Below are 19,415 nucleotides of genomic sequence, written 5' to 3'. Positions count from 1 at the left end.
GATTCCATGTATTCATTTGCCAAAGTGACCCAAATTTGCAGTACATGAAATTAAAGCAAACATATAAACAGAACAAACCACCAGTGCAATGCACTTCTTTTCGAATCCATCTCCAGGTAACAGAGCTGAATGGATTTTTACATTAAACAGCAACAACAACAAATTGTGATTGGTATAGATGTTCCAGTAAAATTACCCAGGGGCGTAGTTCTCAACTCGTTATGTTTAACGGGATGCCGAGAGCTTAGACTTCATTTGCAACGTTGAATTGCCATAATTCTCTTTCGAAACTCATTAAATTTTAACTAGATACACATGCTCTGTCTGCTCAACGTGGGGGGAAAAACATATTTTGGATATCTGTCAAGTCTGTCCCCGTTACTCAGAGAAATGTGCCTAATTTTAAGCCTCAAAATGCTGATGTGCTTGGAGAAATGCCGCAGATGTCATCTGGTGAAAATGCAATTGAACACATGTACAAATAGTAGAGCACACCATCTTCTCAGAAGTTTTCCTGGTGCATTAATATTGGAAAGCTGAAGTCGAAAATTTCCCATTCAACCCTACGAAAGGGTTAGGGGTGGGGTGGGGAGAGAAAACCCACTTACCTTAAAGATTCATGATTCAAGCGCCTGATAGAATCTGCAGTTTCCATAGTGCTGGGCCCTAGATTTCCCTTTAATGTAATTAAGCCTCAAGATTTATGAATACAACAGGCCAGAACTTGATCCGTGTTCATTTTCAATTACTGCAGTGAAAGGGCCTCTATCCAGATGTCTCTATTTACAGCATTCAAGCAGGCCGGACCAGGGGCCGAGGGGGGAGGGCCCACAAATTGTCACACTTGTTAATTCTTCACAGAGGATACTCAGCCGAGGTCCTGGCTTTGACCCTGTGACAAAAGGCTAGGGGCCCCCGGGGCAAGGGCATCAATGCTTCCAGGGACAACACGGTGACCCACTGGGGTCACTCCCTCTGCTTTGTAGGTATTTGTGTAATAATGGGGTCCATTCCTTATTTTTATTTCTGTTACAGTTCTGGGGGCATCGAAGGAAAAAGCCTGGCTCTGATGTGAAAGACAAACATATATAATGAGAGCATCAAGTTTCCCTGGCAACAGTAACCACGATAAAATGCTACAGGGGAAATACACAGTACGCAGTGACCCACATAATCGGACCTATTTTGGGAGCATTGTTTTATTTTTCTTTTGAAGGGTGTTGTGTTTTTTTTTTTTAATGTTATCAGGTCTGCAGTTTAGTTTTGCTGGGCTTATTGGAACACGGTGTCTTTTCTCCTGCTACAGTTACAGTCCTGCTTGTTTTGAAGCAGGTTTCCAACCACCAGATACCCACCTGCTGGAGTGGCCTTAAAATATTTCACTTTATTCCCTTTATTTTTGCTTTGAAAAATGTCTGTGCTTTCCACCGGTAGTTCTACAGGTTTCTGAGGCATGTGCGAAGTGTTTTCTTAACACTAATGTGGACGTTTGCATTGAGGTATCATTTTAAAAGGAAAATCCCACACAAAAGGCTTAGAAATAAGAGCTCAGCGGGAGATGCAGAACCACTAATGAAATGTACCGCATCCAGTAAAAAGCCCCCAATCCTACCCCACGCTTTTCCTCTGTGGCGTGTGTCTAGCCCATCATTTTATTTTCTCAACTCTCAAACCAGAGTTGTTCCCTTGTGAACAAGAATGAATTGAGATATTGCTTTTGTTGAACGATAATTGGCTGTTATATTAACGTGTGGCTCAGTAAAATGGAATTGTTGGCCAATTCTCTTCCATTTCAGGAGGTTGTTTCTTGAAAGTACTGCAAATCTCCTCCTTGATTAGCCCCTTTAAATCAGTTTTGGGTTTTCCTTTTTTAAGTCATGACCTTTACAGGACTCCAGTTCATTTCAGTGGATTTAAAGGGACTTGAATAAGACAAGGAATTGTTCAAAAATAGAGCTTTCACTCAAATTTACTCCATTCTTGCCTTTCAGAGCAACACCTCTTCTTTCTTTATTTAAGAAATGATTTAATAATTCAATACAAAATCTAATCAAGTTCAATACTTCATTAAACCCATTCTGACTCACAGCGACCCTAAAGGACAGAGTAGAACTGTCCCATAGAGTTTCCAGTGAGTGCCTGGTGGATGTGAACTGCTGACCTTTTGGTTAGCAGCTGTAGCTCTTAACCACTATGCCACAAAAGGAAATAAGATGGTCAGAATTACGCCCTTTGTATCTGAAATATATTCATTGGAGCCAGAAGGATAAATTTATGTATAATGAAGTACTCAGTACTTCATTATACATAATTTTGTATATTTTAGATACAAAGGGCATAATTTCTGACCATCTTATTTCCTTTTGGGGAAGGTGACTGTACCAGGTGTATAGGACAAGAGAATAGGACTGATTCACTTTGTGATTAGTCATCTCTTTTGGAAAGCTGTGGATCTTGACAATTTTAGCAATTAATTTGTACCTTTTGTATGTTGTTGTTGTGTGCTGTCAAGTCCTGTCTGACTCATAGCAACACTAGAGGACAGAGTAGAACTGCCCCATAGGGTTTCCTATGCTGTAATCTTTAGGGGGCAGATTGCTAGGTCTTTTCTCCCATGGAACAGCTGGTGGGTTAGAACCACAGACCTTTCGGTTAGCAGCCAAGTGCTTAACCATTGAGCCACTGGGGCCACTTACCTTTTGTATAAACACTTGTATAGACTTCATTTAGTGCTTTGGTTTGTTATGGAGCAGTACCGAAACAATACAAGGACAATAGTAGTTCATCAAGAAACAGTGCTTTTGCCACTTCTGGTTGATATGTCATGTTAATATTTTAGTACATTTTTGTTTTCTGTGAAGCCCTGGTGGAGCAGTGGTTAAGAACTTGGCTGCTAACCAAAAGGTCGGCAGTTCGAATCCACCAGCTTCTCTTTGGAAACCCTATGGGGCAGTTCTGCTCTGTCTTATAGGAACTGTATGAGTTGAAAGTGACTCAATGGCAATGGGCTTCTGTTTTCTAAAATATTTTTTAAGTTTATGTTTATTTGGTCTTGCTCTTCTTTTTTGCCTCCTTACTTCTCTTTTACCTTTACTTCCTCCCTTTTCTCTTTTTCTCATTAGCCCCTGAGGACTTTTTTTTTTCCTGCACTTCTTCAGCAGGCTAGATGCTATGAGACTGAGGTTACAAAGGTGGATCAGACAGGCTTCTTGAGCCCCAGGACATTGTTCTTAACTGCAGGATCTCCTCTCGTTGGTGTGTTGTGTATATTTAAGGGGATTTTGTAAGTAATTTGTATAATAAAGTACCAGATTTTGTTTAAATGCATGAGAATAGATTCCACGTCTTCTCACTTTAACTGTCATTATGATATCCTTTCTTGAGTGGGAGAGAAGAATGGAGTTAGAGCTAATTTGCTGGGGATTGTTCATAACCATGGATAGCACACTGGACCTCAAATACATGCTCTTTTTTCCCCCTGTGGTTGCTTTTGTATGTACAGAGTTCAGTTGTGAAGGGTGCAGCAGGCTAAGAGGATATGACCAAGTTGTTTAAAATGTTAATTATAAAGCTGTAACAATTGGAAAATATCTACAGTATAATGCTACATGGAAACACAGTGTGTTTACGGTGATAACAACCACGTAAAATGTGTATGTATAAAGGGCTGTGCAACTTTTTTCCTTCTTAATGTTTCCTTTAGTTAAAAAAATAAAAAGGGAACACTGCATGTAAAAAATGAGATTCTTAAAACAGTTTTAAAATAGTTTTTCTGTCCCTGGCTTAGTTGTTGACTATTAATTGTTAACTTTTACTACAGTAAATATATTGGTCTGTGCCAGCCCCTCTTCTTGTATCAAAGTAGCTACATGCTGGAGATCAAATCATCTTCTTAGCATTGTATGTTCTATAACGGTCTGTACGCTTTAAGTGAGGGCCACTTGCTCCTTTCTAAGAATAGCATATGCTACTTGCCTCAGGCTTTTCTACCCCTTGTTTTGGATGCTCAGAGACCTGTGTCTAGAAGTTGATGGTTCCAGAACATTGAGTTTTTCAATGTGAAGATTACTGTATCGAGAAAACAAAATATTTTTCCAGTCAACAAAAGGAGGATTGTGTTAGATAGGGCTTTAGAAGTAGATCTGGGGTGAGATTAATTTCAGTACCATTCCCGTGGTAGTTATAGGAATAAACAGCTATTCTAAATAGCTCTTGACCATAGGGCAGAATACCAAAGATATTTTTTAAAAATGTCTTTGTGAACAAAATTTTATTAGACCAGAACTAGAGGATTCAACCAACGTCCTTTTCCAGATTTTTTTCAATATCAACTAACTTTGTAAAATATGATTTCTGTTTCTTGAATCTCATGTAATTAAGATACACCATTCATTCATCCAGCATTTGAATCATCGATTAATTTATCCATTCATCCATCATCCATTTACCCATCCGCCCATCAATCCAACTATCATCCATCTGTCCTCCTATCCCTCTCTGTATCCATCCATTCACCTATCCAGTAGATTTGTTTAAGTGACTACCCAGTGAAGAGGATTCTTAGTTACTGAGAGGATTCAAAAATAAATAAGACAGTCCCCCCTCTCAAAGTGCGTAAAGGTTAATAAGGATCTCTCACATTATTAAGGTTGGGACCTGGATGCAGATAAGGAAGGAAGAGAGTCTAAGGCAAAAGAAAGAATATGAATGCTGTCCTGCAGATGGGAAGGTGGGAACATGTGGGGAACAGTGGAGCATGTGTAAATGGAAGCTAAGAGAGTATATAGGGAAGTGGTAATGAATGCTAGGAAAGAGGTTTGGATAAAGGTAGCAAAAGGCCTTGAATGTCAAACAAAGATGTTTGGAGAGCCTTTGGTGACTTCCCAGCAGAGAAAATAACATGAATGTTAACTTCGTTAAGAAGATCAATCCAGGTCAATATGGGCGATGGATTAGAGGAGACAGATTAGAGAGAGACAAGAGGCAGAGAGCCCAGTTAGTGCTACACGATGATTAGGTTTACCCTGATGTGGATCATTTACTACACAGAGACTGCACCACAGTTTAAGTTAGGGGACTTTCCCATTAAAAATACTCAAGTATAGGTCATATTTCAGGGATAGAAGAGAGAGGTTATGTTGATTTTGTACTTATCACATCACAGTACTCGTTTTTTTTTAGGCTCAGTGTTGACCCTCTCCTAAATATTAAGGAGGGTAATTTATATATTAGAAACAATTGATTTTGAGATGGAGCATTCGTGTGGCTTTTATTCTAGTGACATATGAAGGTTTGGGGGCAAGATAACAATTAGCAAAGTCCAAGTTTTAGAGTTGAGGAAGGAGAGAGGCCTTTTTTCTTAACGTAATAATCTCAACTTTAAAAACCAATTCATTGGCTTTGTGCGTATTAGGTGTAATATCTTTTGTGAAACTACTGTGAAAATGTATTTAACTCATTAGTGATGGTAGCTTGTTTGAAACAAAATACTCTGAATATAGAAAGTTAAAACAGAGGTGAAGAATCATAATTCAATTCTCAAGATCATCTATTTAAAAGAAAATAAAATCAAAATCATGCAAAATGTGGAACAGTAGAACTTTTTTACCAGTGGATAGAATGTTTATAACATTGTTACTTCTGTGCAAAAATATCTTATCTTTGTCCTCCTGAAACAAACTCTATTTTAACTACCTGCTGTAGTAGTAACATAGCACATGTTATATGACTAAACTCACTACTCTTTGGGGGTTGGGATACTGTAATGCTTTCTTCAGTCTCAAGAGTATGTCTTATTCCCGCAAATTTATTATTCCACATAGCCTTGTTAAAAATAGATACATAGCAGCTGTTAAGTTGACTCTAACTTCTGGTGGCCATGTGTACAACAGAGTGAAACATTGCCCATTCCTGTGTTACCACCATGTTTGAGTTCACTGTTGTGGCTATTGTGCCAATCCATCTCACTGAGGGTCTCTCTCGCCCTTATTGGTCCTCTACTTCACCAAACATGTTGTCCTCTTCTGTCGATCAGATCCCTCCTGATGATGTGTCCAAAGCAAGTGAGTCAGACAATGTTCTGTTGTGATCCATAAGGTTTTCATTGGATAATTTTTGGAGGTAGATCACCAGGCCTTTCTTCCTAGTATGGCTTAGTGTGGAAGCTCTGGTGAAACCTGTCCACCATAGGTGACCCTGCTGGTATTTTAAATACTGGTGGCATAGCTTCCAGCTTCACAGCAACATGAAAGCTGTGATAGTATGACAAACTGACAGGCAGATGGTGGTTGCTGAAAATAACCAACGTACAGCCTCACTGAAGAGATGCTCTTTGGCTACCATTGGATTTCCAACCCCTAAGAAAATGTGCTTATTTTACCAATATTTTGAACTTTGCCCATGCTGCATGCCACTCCTCCCCATCCCTAGCAAAGCATCAAACCTTTTGGTTCATAGAATGTTCTCTAAGATTCTGAGGGCCTCACCAATTCTTGAGATCAACTGAAAAATTCTGGGAGTCAAAACTCTCTTTCTACATTACTTTCATATCAACTTATGTATCATGTTATATAAATGTGCATGCACCTTTTGAATAACATTAATTTTAATTATAAAAAGCCAAACAAACAGAAAGACACCCCACCACACACATATTCACACACTCAGTCACAAAAAGGCCAGTAAGAAACACCTTGAAATGAAGACAAAGGTGCCTCTGCTAAGTCATGTGGACCAATCTGAGAAGAATGAGGAAACCTTCAAGAGAAGGCAGAGGGGTTTTCTCTTCCTGGAAACAGAGAGACAGCGAGAGAGGAAAAAAAATAAATAAAATTTGGCACTTTCTCAGTATGGCAGCTGCGCTTGTCTCCACAAAAAAAAAAAAAAAAAAAAAAACCATCAAGCAGTTCGTGAATTCCTGTAAAATAATTGCTCTTCACATAGGTGACTATTGTGTTCCATCCCTTATTATGAATACCTTGCAGTCTGATTTTCAGCACATTTAATCCTGTTTGAAACAAATTAAACTCTGAAAGCATATGTTACTGTAAAGCCTGAGTCACAGACTGTCACGATATTTTGCAGATTATTCAGCAGCTGTCTTGAAAACACGATGAAAAAAGTGACATCTACTAAACGCTGATTATGTGTCAGAGGCTTTGTTAACTGATGTAGAGACCAACGTTAGGGCAGGCCAGCAGGAGAGGAATGAGCTTTGGATTCAAGGGATCTGAGATTAGAACCTATGGCATTGTCTCTTACCAGATGTGAGATGTAACCTGCCTCCTGGCCTAGAAGATGCAGGCAATAGCTCGTTTGGCTGATCCTCCTCTGAGCAGGTCCAGCATTCCTGGGTGGAGCTGGGAGAAGGAGGAGCCACCAAGCAACAGGCTGCCCGTGGCTCTCTTGTTTCAGTCCATGGTTTTCTCCTAGCAGCGGGATTGACTGGTTTGAGGGACAGGTGAGACAATGTGAACTTGTAATTATATGACATATTGATTTCATTGACTTGGCCAGAACCCACCAGAAAAAGAAGGAGTCTGTAAGTCGGAATCGACTCAACGGCAACAAGTAACATCCAGGAGTTTTCAGGCATGCATACTTGAATTTAAAATGCAAACAAATTGTTATTGTTGTTGTTATCAGTTGCTGCTGAGTCAGCTTCAACTCACGGTGACTCATGGTGAATAAAACGTTGCCCTGTCCTATGCCATCTTCATGATGGTTGGTATGTTTGAGTCTGTTGTTGTGGCTATTGTGTCAATCCATCTCAATGAGGGTTTCCTTCGTTTTCACTGACCCTCTACTTTATCAAATATGCTTTTTTCTCCAAAGTAAGCAAGGTGAAGTCTTGCCATTCTCACTTCTAAGTAGCATTCTGGTTGTATTTTTTCTAAGCCTGATTTGTTCATTCTTCTGGCAGCCCTTGGTATATTCATTATTCTTTCTAACACCACAAATTTGTTGTTTTGTGCTGTCAAGTTGATTTCAACTCATAGAGACCCCGTGTGACAGAGTAGAACTGCCCCATAGGATTGTCTAGGCTGTAAGTCTTTATGGGAGCAGATCACCAGGTCTTTTCTCCCATGGAACCACTGGTGGATTTGAACCACCGATCTTTCAGTTAGCAACAAGTGCTTAACCACTGCACCACCAGGGCTCCTCCACAATATATTACTCGTCCCTAAATATTTATTTTCTTTATCACTTCTTTTGACTCTCATGAGGTACCCACCCTCCCCTTGGGGAGGCCTGTACCACTTCTAGAACCGTGTCACAAGACTGTCTCTTCTTTGACCAAAGTAGACTTTTCATCCCCACCTTCATGACTGCATCATCCCGGGGCCCTAGACTGTCTTCACTGCTAGCCATGTAGTTCTGTCTTGGTAGTAACCAAATACATACAACCTCTGTTATGCTTCTGTGGTCAAAATCGTGTAAGAATCATTTGCTTAATTTCATCACATCTTATCGACACCGTTTAGTGTTAAGCTGACCTTTGTAGTTTTTCACGGTTCTTGTATGTTTGGTTCTGGTGTTTGGTGATGTTTGGCTTTTCTTCAGGTTGTGAAGATGACTAATTTCTAAAAATACATCTTTAACTTGATTATGTCTGTGTATCTGTAAGGTGGGGGCCAGTGGTGGTTCGATGGTAGAGTTTTCACCTTCCATGCTGGAAACCCGGATTCTATTCTCAGTCAGCACACCTCATGTGCGGCCACCAGCCATCTTTCAGCGGAGGCTTGTGTGTTGCTGTGAGGTTGAACAAGTTTCACCGGAGCTTCCTGATTAAGATGGACAAGGAAGAAAGGTCTAGTTATCTACTTCTGAAAATCAACCAATTAAAATCCTATGGATCACAGTGTTCCATTTCACAACCTGTCACGGGGGTGGTACAGGATTGAGCAGCATTCCCTTTTGTTGTGCATGGGGTCACCAGGAGTTGGGGGGGCCCACTCGACATTAACAATAACCACATATATTTAGATGGCAGCTGACAACAAGTATATCTATACCATTGTAAGTTTGACTTCCCACTTTAATTCTTGAATACCTACTGCATCAGACTGTGATGAGGATTAATAAAGCTAATGTATGTAAAACGTCTGGCATAGTGTAGGCATTCAGTAAACGCTCATGTTTATTGCTATTTGCTGAAGATCACGGAGCTAGCGCAGGGAGGAAGAAGCAAATGCAGCGTGGCCAGCCTCCATAGCCTATGCTTTTCCACTTTGCACATGACACATCCTCCTGTGTGAAAAGGAAAACCAAATTTGCTCTTTGATATGGGGGATTAGTGTCTCTCAATTTTATTCTTGTTTATCTGATAAACACCATAGTATGCTTCATATTACAGTACTCTTTTTTCTTTTTTTGGTTATTACTGTTTACAGTCTTAGTGTTTATTGAAATATGGTTCATTAAAAAAGGGGTTGGTGTTCAATGCATTTCTCATTTTGATTCTGAACAATGACATTTTACTTGTGCGATTCAAAGGTTAAAAATTTGGACTCGATGAAAATGTTAGTCTGTAGAAAGAGCTCCAGAAAGTGTGCTTTATGCTGGTGTATCAGGTGGCTTTTTGCTGCCTTGGTAACAAGTCTAGATGTGGCACCTATGTTTTTGTGCAGGCTCCTTAATTATGCTCTACAGACTCAGAGCACTGTAGCTCCTTGTAAGTGCTCATTGCAGTGGTCACCCGGCCCATTACCAAGGGAAACAATATTGGACTTTGTATGACGTTAGATTTGGGGTGGCATTGGGGTATGGAGCTCAAAGAATCAGTTATTAAATCTCAATCTCTCCCTCTCTCTTGCGATAAAATTGTCTGTATCACAGATTTACTTCCCATGATTTTGTTTTTAGATAATAACTGCCATATGTACTTTATAATACTTGGTGATACTATATCAAATGGAAGAAAAGTAGAGGGTGCTGGAAAGAACATATTGCTGTAGTTTTGCATACCGAATTGACAGTCTGCTCATTGTTATTTTGATCATTATTATTTCTTTTAAAGCTTTTTTTTGCATGTTAAGAAAGATTAATTTGATTAAATCTATAACCCTGTTAAACCTGTTGCTGTCAAGTCGCACTCACTGCGACCCTATAGGACAGAGGAGAACTGACTCATGGGATTTCCAAGGCTGTAATCATTATGGAAGCCTACTGCCACATCTTTCTCCCACGGACTGGCTGGTGGCTCAAACCGCCAACCTTCCGGTTAGCAGCCAAGCGCTTAACCACTGCCCCACTAGGGCTCCGTATAATCCTATTAGAATAGTAGTATTACTAAAAGAGATTGATTGTACTTTAGATATGTAGCAGATTAGTTGCGTATTAACCTGATACAATGGATAAGGTTATCAAATGAATCTGCATATGTGCAATGCACTACAGAATGGACAGGGAGGGACTGGAACAACTGTGGCATAGTCTTTTGTCTTGAAGGGAATTAAATACAATAGTAGAAGTCATTAGGGGTATATTTGGAGGTACTTTAAGGACAGATCTTGGTTCAGATCCCCTTATTTAGAGGCTGAATATTCTCAGACTTGTCATTTAATCTTTCAGTCAGTTTTCTCATCTGGAGAATAGGGACCATAGTACCACTCCATAGGGTTGTTGAGGTGTGCTCAGTAACTGCTAGTCCCCTCCCCACTCCCCTCGTGGTTGATTTTCGAGAGGATGAATAGACGTGAACTTACAGTCTTCTGCTTATATCCTGATTAGCTGATCTGAAAGGAAGGAGGTCAGGCTGCTCTGATCCACAAGACTAGAACCACTCTGGAAATAACCCCTATGCCCTCTGACCTTCCCCGAACCCCCAGCCATTTATTTTATAGTTTATTTTTTGTTGTTGAGACTATACACAACAGAACATACACCAATTTAGCAAGTTCTACATGTAAATTCAGTGACGTTGATTACATTCTTTGAGTTGTACAACCGTTGTCACCCTCCTGTTCCGAGTTATTCCTCCCCTATTAACATAAACTCACTGCCCCCTAAGTTTCCTGTCTAATCTTTTGAGTTGCTGTTGTCAGTTTGATCTCATATAGATAGATCTTAAAAGAACACAATGCTCAAGGCAGACGTTCTTTATCCTAGCAGTTTTTGTAGAATAATGTTACAGTCCCAAATGTCCTTCCTGTGGCTCTTTTCCAGGCATTACCTACAGCAAAGATGATAAATGGGTGCCTGTGTTCCCCTCCCATCCTGGGACTTGATCGTGCCCATGAAAATCATTCCAGTCAGTCATGGTGGCTTTCCCATGAAACCTGGGAAGGCCTCAAAGCCCTTCATAATTCAGTGCTCCAGGTAGCCGCTACTGATTGATCTGAGCTGATGTTCAAGCTGAAGAGCTGATCAAACAGCTCTATAGGAAAAATCAGCGCACAAATTTGGACACAAGGATCTTGACTCAGAGATGCTCACACAAATATTTTTACCTTTTTTGTTACTCAAGCACAGAGAAATTAAATGACTTATTCAAGATCTTAAATTGGTTGTAGAACAATGATTAAAATGTGGCACTCCAGACCTCAAAATTAAGACTCCTTTTATTCTTGGTTTTTAATTTTTGCATATGAAAGAATTGCCTCCCTGGAAATGAGTGCCCCAAGGAACAGTGAGTTTAGAGTCTTTGTGGACATATTCAACAGTAGACTGGATGAGGATGGGGTGGGGGAGTTATGGAGGAATTCAAACATCAGTTGGGATGTTGGATTAAATGATCTTTAAGATGTCTTCTGGGACTTAGTGTCAAAGAATCTCCTTTCAAGGTCACTTAAGAATGCCATTTCCTAACCAAGACATGTCTCAGGAAATAAGTTCCATGCCTGGAATTCATTTGTAATTAGACATTTAAGATCCTAAATAACATTTGCGTTAATTATTTTTTGTCTGGTTTCATGAAATACATTTAATATTTCAGACCGTATCCATACATTGTGCTCCTCATAAGGTTTGAGTAGATTTGAGAAAATTTTGAAATTTGGAAAGTAAGGATCACTACATAAATACTTAATATTTTTAAAGTCAGGGAGCTTCTAAATACATCACCAAATATCATAATTGTTTTTTTGGTAAGGAAAAAAATCTTATTCATCCAAATATTTCCCATTTAAAGAGGATCTGTAAGAAAGTTTGCAATTTGAGAAAATTCTGGAATACAAGATTTCAGACTTGCACATCTGTCCATTTTCAACAACAATGAATGTTAAGTAGATTTCCAAGCTTTTTCTATGGGTATCAAAGTGATGTTCTTATTGAACCTTAAAAGCCATAGTGAGCTTCCCTTGTCTCCTACCTTCCCCCTTGCAGCGCTGTAAATCTAACTTCTGCCCGTCCTATTGTTCAGAAAAAAAGCAACCATATTGTGCTGATTGCTATTAAATTAAAGCAGAAAGGGAGAGACACAAATGTGGAAGCCCATCTTACCAGCAGGGATACCACTGTCTTTTATTTTGCATTTTGGGAGGGTCAGAAAGTCATGACAGGCATCTGACCTCTGATAACCTTTTCAGTGCTTCTGTGTGCAGTTTTTGGGGGAAGAACTTAATTAAATACAATTGAATTTCTCTGCTAACATTGCCACTGAAAGGACTCCTTTTAGATGGCATGGTGTTTGCTGGTGAGGAACAAACAAAGATGCTTCTTTTGTTCCTCAAAGAAAAGTTAGCATATGTTAGTTAAGGATTTGTGATTTCTTTTGAGTCGACTGGCAGGTTCCTAAAAGTTCAATGGGCCTTCTGAAATGATAACCACAATAAAAGATGCAATATGTAGTTAACTAAAACTTCAACTCTTATTCTTTTTTTTTTTTTTTTTTAATAATTGTTGCTAAGGTCAATATTTTTAAGAGTTTACTATGCTTATCAGAAACTCAAATAAAAATTGTTAGGATCATTGATTTACAATTATGTTGCTAGTATCTGACTGCACAAAATATAACTTGATCATCTCCTGAATTTTCTGTCTACCAGTGGAATAAGAATTTCCAGTAGATACATTGTAGTACGTTTTGTTAGACAACTGATAAAACAGGAGCTGACAAAGAATGTACAGTTTTGGGTTATGAATAGTTTATTATGCATTTTAATTGTTAAATATGAAACTTTTCTGCAAGTTACACTTTGATAAAAAATAATTGTATAAATATAAATTATATTTATATATAATTATATAAAATAATTGTATAAAAATGTATAAATGAAAATATGTTAAAATTTATTTTACCATTGTTATTCTTGGGCTTCTGAAATCAGTTTGACAATTAGAAACTGAGGAATCAATTTTATAATCATCATGTACACAGAGAATAAGTTATTCAAGTTTGTCTTAGTATTTATTTTGAAAGGATCAGGTTGCATCTTCTTAGATTCAAAGAATCTTTTAATCCTAGATGATTTTGTTTTCCCTGAAGAGAGGATTAGAATTAGGAATTGATGCTTTTGAATTTAAAGTTGACCATTGTGTTCGTTAAGCCCACTTCCTCACCTCCACACCCCCTTCCTCTGTTTCTTTGCTTTCCCAGGTCTTTGTAATTATTTAGGGAAAAAGAAAAGTCAACACTCGACCCCACTGCCCTGTCTGGCTTCTGTCCCATCTCTTGTTCTCCATTCATGGTTAAACTCTTAAAAGTTGTGTGTACTACAGCCATAGCCTTTATTTCTGCTCCAGTCTGTTTCCGGAATCTAGCTTCTGTGTTCACCGTCTTGGAAATACCCCAACTAAAGTCACTAACGATCAGGGCCATCATGTAATGTTGGAGGGTTGTGCCTTACACAAAAGCTCCAGGCTGAGGATAAGTGGAGGCTGAAATCCAGGTGCTGAGCCCTGTCATGGGACTGTATCTGCCCAGAGGAGGTACTGTTTTTTTTTTTTTTTGTACTTTTTCCGAAGCCTCTCTAGGCCTAATAGTGGCTTTGTCAACAATTCTGTCGGTCCAATCTCAGCCTTTTATGTCTGATCTTATACTTCAAAATCTAGAGCTTTTTAAAGATGGTAAATAAGCATATGATCAAGAGTAAAATCATCAGTTATTTGTTGTTGTTATCTGCTGTCAAGTCAGTGACTCCATGTGCAATGGAACCAAACCCCGCCTGGTCCTATCCCATCCTCATGATTGGGTTGCAGATTGGATCATTGTGATCCCCATAGGGTTTTCACTGCCTGATTTTTGGAAGTAGATTGCCAGGTCTTTCTTCCTAGTCTGTCTTAGTCTGAAAACTCTGCTGAAACCTGTCCAGTATCATAGCAACATGCAAGCCTCCAATGACAGACTTGTAGTGGCTGCACATGAGGTGCATGCATTGGCTGGGAATTGAATCTGGGTCTCTTGCCTTGAAGGCAAGAGTTCTACCACTGAACCACCAATGTCCCAGTCAGTTATTTAGAGGATCCAGAATCCTTTGACAACAGGAGGTCTGCCCAAGGCTGTTAGAAGTTTAAATCACTATGGGGTTAGGATGGGTTATTTTTCCATTTGTTTAAACAAAATGCTATTTTAGGGAAGTGAAAATAAAGGCCGAAAGCCTTACATAAAATGCAATGCCAGTTTCTTATCACTCACTGTCTCACATCCCATAGTCCAGTCATACTGAAATACTTAGTGGAGATTCCAGAATATAGTGAAAAGATCATAGGTTTTAGAACTAGACAGATTTAGGTTGGGATTTCAACTCCGCCACTTACTTATTGATATTGCTTTGGGCTGTTACTAAACTCTCTGGGCTTTAGATTTCTCATCTATAAAATAATGATAAAAATAGTCACCTTTCAATAGTCTTTTGGTGGAGGATTAAGGAAGCTATTGCAAGGACACACCTAGTATTTGGCTTAACAAAATAGGCAGCAGCTAACATTGGTGTCAGGGATGGGTTACCCAATAAGCAAAGTAAGCACATACTTAGGGCATCAACAAAACAGGGACAACAAGTTGTCCAAAGCAAAGACCTGTAGATGCCAAGCAGATAAGACACAAGGAGAAGTGAGTGCCACAGTGGAAGGAAACTGGCAGGGCACTAAATAGAATTGATACCATTTTATAAATTTGGTATATGATAACAATTTTCCTTTTCATTTTGAATGGATTGGGTATAACCTCACATTCAGTTCTCTCTTGTTGACCACTTAAGAATGCACCAGTGGCACCATAATCACATGACTTGGGCTGTATCTGGTCCTACACAAAGCATCTTCAAGTTGAACATACCCTTGTATTTGTATCATGCTCTTCGTGATCACTCTCATCCCTGTTGGGTATCAGCAGTAGTCCAATGACCTGTGGAAGATGCAGCATCAAAGGACGGAAAGTGAGTGTGCAAATTTTTAAGTATTATTTCAAGATGAAAAACACTCGTGGAGATCTGCCAAGGACCTAACTGCCTCATAAGTACTATTTCTTTTGACCATCTGAGACCTGAAGAACAAAATTACATGTTCCAAATCAATTTTTTCATTTAATAATTTTCCCCAAATATAAATTTTGTGTTAATGTCCAAATTTGAAAGCAAATTTTATTTTATAAATTTCATTTATTTTCAGTTATTTAAATTTACTTGCTATGGTGTTGTTGTTGTTGTTAGGTACTGTCGAGTTGGTTCCGACTCATAGCAACCCTATGTACAACAGAATGAAACACTGCCGGGTCCTGCACCATCCTCATAATTGTTGTTATGCTTGAGCCCATTGTTGCAGCCACTGTGTCAATCCATCTCTTGAGGGTCTTCCTCTTTTTTGCTATGGAAGAACCAAGTTTAAAAGGTGAGGTAATTTTATATCCAGGTAAAATGAAATGGCAACAACTAAGTGGAGCGCAAAAAAGAAAGCTTGAGGAGGATAAAAAGAAAAGGATTTGTGAATTCTTGAAGATAATTCCAAAATTAACTTCCTTTTACAAACATAATGAATCAGAAGAAATTCTTCTGTTAACAGTCAAGTTTAATGGGTGCAAGTTATTTTAATAGTACCGCTAGTGCTGAAAGTATTAATAGCAATGGGAATATATCAGAATTTGTCCCAAATTCTGTATCCATTCCTGCTGTAGTAAAAAGAAAAATTAATACTAGTGTAGAAAGTGAAACTATCTTAGAATCTGAAATTATCACATTTGCAGACCCATAAATAACAGAAACACAGATCCTGCTTTGTGGAATAATTTTTCTTCTAATATGTAAATTATTGGATCAAAAGAGGACAAAGTGATTGTTATCACAGTGGACTATTTGAAAATTTGTGTCGAAAATTTCTGGATGGTAAACAAACAAGGTTCTGTGGCCAGAATATACTTCCAGGGTGCAAAGCTAATGGTGAAATTATCAAGGGAGTGACTACTGTATTTTCCACCAGTAGTCTCAGTATATTGTTTGTTTGCAAACTATTCAGTCCTAAATCATTTAATTCTTGATTTGCTATGGATGGATTTAGTGATTGGCGCAACTCAAATATGATTGATAAACATGAAAACAGTTCAATTCACATAGACTTCATGTTGTCGTATTTAAACCGAAGACATGGTTTTGGCTTAACTCTTGAACTGGAAACACAAATTCATGAAGAACGTCAGTACTGGAAAGCCATTTTGCAACATGTTGTTGCTGTCATTATAACAATCGCTGAATGTGGACTGTCTTTTCGAGGAAGAAATGAAGTGTTTAGGTCCCCACAAAATGGAACATTTTGGGGTTTACTTGAACTTGTTGCTGAGTTTGATCCATTTTTAGCAGGCCATATCTCAAAATATGATAACACAGGAAGGAGCAACCCATAGTATATATCTAAAACAATGTGTGAAGAATTAATAAACTTAGTAAGTGATAAAGTTTGATCAACTATTTTCAGTGAAAAAAGTATAGCTGGATATTTCAGTTTGTGTATAGATTCCACTCCTGATCTTTCTCATACAGATCAGCTAAGTATTGTTTTAAGCTATATATCTCCAATAGATGGAAAACCTGTCAAGTGATTTATTACGTTTAGTAGCTTAAAAAGTCACACAATACAGAGAAAGTCAGCACAACTGGACGAAACCAAAAGCTACAAAGTTTCCTGAATACAACCAAACACTTAGAGGGACAGCGTAGCAGGGGCAGGGGTCTGGGGACCATGGTTTCCAGGGAAATCTAGGTCAATTTGCATAACAAAAGTTTATTAAGAAAAAAAAAGTCACACTGATGAAGAAATTGCAAATCAAGTACTTCGCTATTCATGTGAAGTTTGCCATATTTCTAAGTGCAGAGGCCAGTCCTATGACGATGATGCCTATATGTCAGGGTGTTATAAAGGCATTCAACAGAAAATTTTAGAACATAGCAAATATGCCATTTTCATACCATGTGCTGCACATTCACTTAATCTTGTAGGGCATAGCACAGTAGATTGTTGTCTGGAAGCCATTGATTTTTTTTTTTTTCCTACTGTTCAGTTACTCTACACATTTTTTGCTGCCTCCTTTTACCAATGGGAAGTTCTTAAAACATTTAGGCAATGATTGAATATTAAAATATCTTTCTAATACACATTGGGAAGTGCATGCTGTAGCAATGAGTGCAATCCTGAAATCATACACTCAGATTCTAGATGCCTTAGAAATTATTGCTGAAGACCAGACACAAAAAGGAGATACCAAAATAGAAGCTGAAAACATCAAACATGGCCAACAAAATGCAAACACTAGAGTATGTATTTATGTTGGTTATGTGGAATAATGTATTGCAGCATTTTCATTGGATGAGTCAAGCTCTCCAAGATTCAGAACTAAATTTAAAGACATGCACAGATCTCTACCAGCAATTACATAATTTAAGAGAAAATTTTGAAAGCACAAGAAAAATACTGCCAAATACTGATTATCAAGCAGTTTTCCATCACAGAAGCATTAGAAAGAGACAAGTAAATGATGGAAGTGCTCCAGAAGTATCATTGAGTGCCAGAGATCAGTTTACATAACCACATACTACACCATCATTGACACACTTGCATCTTGCATGAAAAGAAGGATAAAAGTGTGTGAAGTTCTATCAGATAGATTTTTCTTCTTAAACAATGTGGATATACCTGATGAAGAATGCATCTAAGAAATTAGTGAAAGCTTATCCCGAGGACTTAAATACAGACCTTTACGGAGAAGGTGATGATTTCTTTCTTACACGAGAACTTAGGTTTATAGATTCAGGAAAGATGAATTTTACGCCTGTAGGCATGTATGATTCCATAATAAAAGATGTTAACGGCTGAAGAACAATTCAGAAAAAGTGGTGAGAAAGGTTGCACAACTTGAAAATGTAATCATTGTCACTGAATTGCACATGCTGAAATTGTTGAATTGGTGTATGTTTTGCATTGTATATTTTCAACACCAACAAAAAAAAAGAAATACGTTATTTCTTAAATAGAGGCGCCCAGCCTGAGGCAATGTAAGTTACAAATCAAGCATTGAGCTAAAATCAAGCATCCATGTAAATTGTTTAAAGAAGCGGATGCCAAGTGCTGGGAAGAGTTCGTGGACAGTGAAAATCACCAGAGTTGTTTGAGAGCTGCAATGTGGGAAGCACTGGGTTCCAACTCTAGAGGGCATCTTCATGAGCCAGTGTTTTGGATCACATTCATGGTACTATTATAGCGACCCTACTGCCCCATAGGGTTTCCAAGGAGCAGCTAGTGGATTCAAACTGCGGACCTTTTGGTTAGCAGCCATACCTCTTAACCACTATGCCACCAGGGCTGCTCATCTTCCACATAATTTTATCACTTTGTTTACCAGACTTCTAAATTTTACTTGCTTAATCAGATTTAAATCTTAAAAAAAAAGTTTTACTTTGAAATTTGACCATATTTAGCTTGATTTTTTTCAAAAATTAACTTGACAGGTACATATTTTTTTTCCCTAAAAAAAGAAACAAAACCTAAAATGGCAGCTATGTAAACACACTAAACCGTGGAGAACCTAAACACAGTCATAAGCAAAAGGTATTTATCAAACAATTACTTGCATGTGGGATTATGCTAAGTGATATTTAAAAACAAAAAAACCCAGTGTGTTGCTCACTCTAGGAGATACAAAAAAGCAACCAAATGTAGTAGTAAGGACGTGCATATTTCCCAATGTTGAAATTGCTTTACGCATATTCCTAACTTTAATAATCACAAATTTCACAACAGAACGCTCATTTTCATCCCTAAAGAGACTCAAAAACCCTCAGCATACAACAGTGATTCAAGAAAGACTTGATTCATTACCCTTGTTAGGTATGGAAGTAGGTATTGTTTGGCAACTTACCTGTGATGAAATCACTGAAGAATTTGTAAGAGCAAAGAATAGAAAGAAATGTTTTTAATTATAACATGTTAGAGATGAAAGATCTATCTAAAAATAAAATATAGTAATTTGTTGTAATATTTGTTTTCTGATC

Source organism: Trichechus manatus, unplaced genomic scaffold (genome assembly GCF_000243295.1).
Source record: "Trichechus manatus latirostris isolate Lorelei unplaced genomic scaffold, TriManLat1.0 scaffold00027, whole genome shotgun sequence".
NCBI classification, from domain to species: domain Eukaryota; kingdom Metazoa; phylum Chordata; class Mammalia; order Sirenia; family Trichechidae; genus Trichechus; species Trichechus manatus.
This window is presented reverse-complemented; position numbering follows the sequence as displayed.